Source organism: Aptenodytes forsteri, unplaced genomic scaffold (genome assembly GCF_000699145.1).
Source record: "Aptenodytes forsteri isolate BGI_AS27 unplaced genomic scaffold, ASM69914v1 Scaffold33, whole genome shotgun sequence".
NCBI classification, from domain to species: Eukaryota; Metazoa; Chordata; class Aves; order Sphenisciformes; family Spheniscidae; genus Aptenodytes; species Aptenodytes forsteri.
The window spans coordinates 6,012,951-6,018,230 of record NW_008795037.1 but is presented as its reverse complement, the minus strand read 5'-3'; the positions used below and the strand labels follow the sequence as shown (position 1 = coordinate 6,018,230).

Sequence of the window (5,280 nt, the reverse complement as noted above, 5' to 3'; positions counted from 1 at the left end):
TGGGTGCCCCATCCCTGGAAACATTCAAGGTCAGGTTGGACGGGACTCTGAGCAACCTGATCTAGTTGAAGATGTCCCTGCCCACGGCAGGGGGGTTGGACTAGGTGACCTTTAGAGGTCCCTTCCAACCCAAACTCTTCTATGATTCTATATATCATTCTTCCTTCACTCTGTGTGCAGCATTGTTCTCTGAATCCTACCCCGAAGTTGTATGTATTACATATAACAGGTAGAGACTACAGCTGTTTTATAACTACCATCACTGTACTCTCACAGCACCTAAGTGTAAACCTTTCCTTCTCATTTTCTTCAGTTCAGTTTTTTGGAGATACTGCATTGGAGGCCTAGCAGTTGGAGATTATTAGGCTTTTGTATTTCTTGATAAAGCAAGGAAGTAGCACACACTTTGAGTATTAATCCTTGGTTTAAAATTTGCATAAGGAACAGATGCTGACCCTGAAGGAGTAGGCAGTTCAAAGACTGCTGCATATACCAAAGTTACTCTTTGCTCTTCAGGAGGCTTTTAATACATAGACCAGTTTGCTCATCCCTAATGTTGGGGAAAAGACTGTGAAAGTAAAGATGAAATTGTATCATCAAATCTTTGGTGCTTAAATGATGGTGCAGTACATTAACGCTCAAACTGTAGTGATACATTATGATCAACAGAATGGAGCAGGGGGGGAATCACCCAAGGGGATAATTCTTAAATATTAATGTGAATGTTAAAATACTAAGTACGAATAATATATGTTGCACTGAAATGGGATGACTTTTGTTTAAAAAAAGTGTTCCTGAAATTCCTCCAATTCAGGAAGACAATGATAGATACTTGATCCAGTATTTTTTAATCTTGATATTAAATGTATCTTAAATGTCACTCCTCTGAAATCATAAGAATGTTCAGGAGTGAATTTGCTCTCCTGTTTCTAGGTCTAGCTTTTCGTAAAAGTAATGATGCACCACCCACACTGTAAAATAGACCCTGGAAAATGCAGAGATGAAAACAGACTGTGGTGCAAAGGTCACAGGGTATATTTTTAATGGCATGCGTTATGAGAGCATCTCATTAGAAGTAGAGTCCTTAGAGTTCATAGCAATAATATTCATAGCTAAAATTAGTCCTGTAGTGCTTTTCATTTAGAGAAGCTGTTACAAATTTGTGTAGACTGTAGTTTTCGTTTGAGTGAGAGATTTGAGTTATTCCAGAAACAACTCAAAAGCATTAGCAGTAAAAGGTGTTTGTATGTTATCAGAAGATTTGGTCAAAACTTTAAAAGTACTGAGTTTATACTAGTGCTGAGGTGCAAATACAACTCAATGCTTATTACTTTTTAAGAATCAAATAACTTATGCTATTCTATATGCTAGTAATAAGAACACTTAAAAATCAACAGTAACGTAAGTTTAGTCCACCTTGAAAATGTCAGCTTAAAAACACAGCTGGAATGTCAACAAGACTATACATGAAATAAGTTCTGTTTTCCTTTCTCATCATCTTTTCAATCCTGAAGTCAACAGATAGAGTACCTCTGAGCACAGTGGTATTTGGCTCAAACACTTTGAGATCCTTAAGGTCTAAATTTGCAGTTAGGTTTTCAAAATCCTCATTGCCATCCAAAGGTATTAACTGATACCAGCAGGAATTTTGACTGAGCAAGGGTCTTCAGGTTCCTGGGTGCTGGGATGAATTTTGTCTCCCGTGAAGGAATTATAGAAGGGCTAGGTAAATCTAGATGAATTAATTTTACAATTTTGGGACACATAATTTATTAGCTCGCTTATTTATTTTTTATTATATCTGTAATTTTGCTGTGAGTTTGGGGTTTGACTGATAAGAAAAAAACCTGCAGTTTTCCTATTCTGCGGCACTAGCCTCCTTGAAAAGGAAAGCTGTATTTTGAGAAAGACGACTAACATTTACTCAGTGTAACCTATATCCAAGCATCGGATCCGCCAAGTTTGGACTGCTGTTGTTAAGCTCCTCAGCTTTTGTCAGTCACGGGATGAACATGATCTGAATTTTAAGCTTCTAAGATCAGCTGAGCTTGAGTTGTTTCATTTCAGATAGCTCTGTGTTGAAAAGGCTTTTACATAAGATTTTAGATATAATCTGGTATAGATATAAGGGAACTTACAATTTCTGCTGGTAAGCAACGCTTAAGAAAATTCTTGAGGTTCCTTAAGAAATACTTGTTTCACGTACAGAAAGTATATGGCTGCTTTTACCCAGGGAGATCCCTTTATCCCTGATCAGTGCCAAACACCCTGATCAGTATCCAAACACCTAACCTCGGTTGTTTCTTCCTTGCAGAATGATTGCAACTCAGTGCACAAGACAACACTCCACAGCCTTTTATTCAGTGACGGTGGAGAGTTAACCCTCGTGGAAAACACTCAACAGTAATAATAATGTTCAGGTTTTAATAAGTGCTTTTCATTGCTAAATTTGAAAACCACTTTACAAAGTCTGTCAGAATCATTGCTCCCATTTCATAGGCAGGAAAACTGAGGTACAGAGCCACGGATAACTTGTGTGATGTTACAAGTCTAGCAGCTGAACTACAGCCTTCACAACTCTACTTTAGTGTTCTAGCCGCTGTGGTATGCTGACTTTTGCTGAGAAAGCTCCACACAATGAACTGAATGGAGTCAGTGGGTATGTTAGTCACTGGGGGAGACAGGGCTGAACTGACCTGGATGGGATTTGGTATTTCTAAATGTTTGCATTGCCAGCCTCTCCCTCCACCTAGAGATACCCAGTTCCTCCCACTCCCCAATATTCAGGGGAAAGGGAGGACAGGGCTGAACTGCCCGTGCTCATTGCTCTCTGCTGCACTCCTCAGCAATAACCCTGAAGATGATTTCTGTGGCTTTTCTCATTTTGTGCTCCACCTGTGGTAACAAAAAGGCTTCTGACTTCAAGGGTTGAGGAAAGGTCAGCAAATATCATGCTGTCTGTGGAAAGATGAGAGACCTTTACTTTGTGATCACAAGTGTGTGGCACCCTCATGGTGCTAAGTGAGCAGAGGGACACTTACCTTTGAAAACTGGACAGATTTTCCACACAGTGGCAGCCCCTTCTCGGTTATACTGTCCCAGTGCTAATTCCATATAGAACAGGGGCATTCCAGCAATGATTAGGAAGAGGATATAGGGAATAAGAAAAGCACCTGGAAAGAGAATAATTAGACGTTGTAGTCGATATGTTTTGGTTACATTTTGCTTTCTCTATTGCTTGCTTTTACTGTCTAAAAACAAAGTCACTGCCTTTGCAAAGTAGAAAGCAAGTATCAGGAAGGAAGGACCCATGTTCTCTTGTCCCTTTCCTGTATTTTTTTAAGGTCTCAGAGATAGAACCCCTGAAAAAAGCTGTAGAGCATGGCTTCTATTTACCCCTAATGTTTCCCCTCTGCTTCTTGGCTTCAGAGGGAAAAAAAATGTGACCCTGAAAACTAATTCCTAACTGAAGAAGAAATGATGCCAAACACACTTGCAGAGCTAAAAGGGAAAGGGACTATGAAAAATTTTGTTGTTTTTTTTAGTGTAGGATGTTCAAAAGGGAGCATGGAGGCCAGCGACAGAAGCAAAAAAATGTTGTGCAAGTTCCTGTAAGTGCAGTTTAAGTCATACTGTGTAAGGTGTCTGCAGGAACCTCTGGCTTGAAAGTGAATCACTACTGGTCAGTCACATGGAATTTGGGTTTCCATGGCATATTTTGGTTTTTGCTATAATAAATTCCCTTATTCTTATGAAATGTGTTAGACAATGCACCCCTTCTCCAACCTAGTGATACTCATTGCCATTAATGTGGAGTATGTACTAGGATAGGTCTGGTTTCACTGCTGGGCTCAAGTACAGGGTCTTTATATTGCAGCAGGACAGTGCTGGGGCTGCTTGCACCTTCCTGGAATACATAACTTCACTTGATTGAGGATTCTCTCGTGAGTTCATACCACAGAAACTGTCCCCTGTGGAAAAATCCTGATGTGTCAGTGCTACTATCATAAAAAGTATTGCCAACTGAAATACAAAAGGATCATCTAATGTCAAAACTATCTGAAAATTTCGTAGCTATTTTATATGATCCAGGTCACAGAAAGAAGACTCCCCCAACGCATGGCTACATATGATACTATAAAACAATTATAGTTGGTGTCATGTTTAATAACTGGATGCTCTGTCAGTCCTCTGCTTTGTGGTATCTGTGAAGTGTAGTTTTTATTTTATTGCATAGCTTACTTGGTCCAGAACAGTTCAATTCATGTAAAATTTTTATAAAAAATTATTAGACTGTTTTGATAAATAAGGAGCTGACAGAGTAACTACATATTCTGAATGACTGACTGCTCTCCTTAGGAGTTACCTATGAAAAAGAAACTAGATTGTGAAAAACATGGTTAAATTTTTCAGCAAAAGAAAAATAGCAGCAGCTGTCTATTTCTCCCAACAGCAAGTAGTAGGAGCTTTTGCAAACCTTTAAAATTTGCTGTACTGCTTTAGTAACTTGAAAACTTTCCTTGCAAAAGGAAGTAAGTTTGCACTGCTTCTAAATATATAAACTTACAGAAGGTATGCGTAGTCTATAAAAGTACAAAAGCATGACTGTAGCTATCTGAAACATGCCAGTAAGCAGAGTGAACTGTGTACTTAAAAAGTACTTCTGAAAGTACTGTTGTGCTTTTAAAAGTCTGAATAGTTGCTGCTCCTTTACCTTTCACGTTTGCTTTCCACAGATATTACTAGTGTGAGCTGCCTAGCATGACTGTTCAGAGAGGGACTTTTGAGTATATACTGGAGAATAAGAATGGAAAAAACAAACTCTGTTCTCTTAGTCATACCACAAATCTACTTCTAAAAGTAACATGCTGTAACGTAATAGTAAGGACAATGTATTGAGCATTCAGTTGTAAGTTTAGGCATTTGAAAGTTGAAATCTTGCAATGAAACAGAGAGACAAGGTATTTCAACAGAAATAAAGAATAGCTTAAAGCTTTGAGAAGGTATCCTAAAAGCTGAAATATATTGGTTGTATCACTTTGGGGGCAAGAATCTTCTTTTTCATGATGTTTATATGGAGTGTTGTGTGAATGCAACCTGCATTCACATAAGCTACTACAGTACCAGTGTTATATGTTTTAATAATGTTTCAGTGTTGTTTATAAGCTGCTTTCTATGATTGTCATGTTGAACTGTCATATGTTTGAATATTGTAGAGAAAAAAATATTTGTAGTCAACAAATACTTGATACCCTGCAGTTCTGAGCTCTGTTCAATGTT

General features: G+C 38.4%; 1 protein-coding gene across 1 annotated transcript in view; it reads right to left on the bottom strand.

The window, feature by feature from the left end:
- SLC6A2 (solute carrier family 6 member 2) overlaps positions 1-5,280 on the bottom strand; it is a 79,928-nt gene that overhangs the window by 47,469 nt on the left and 27,179 nt on the right. The gene's annotated exons all lie outside the window — the stretch shown is intronic.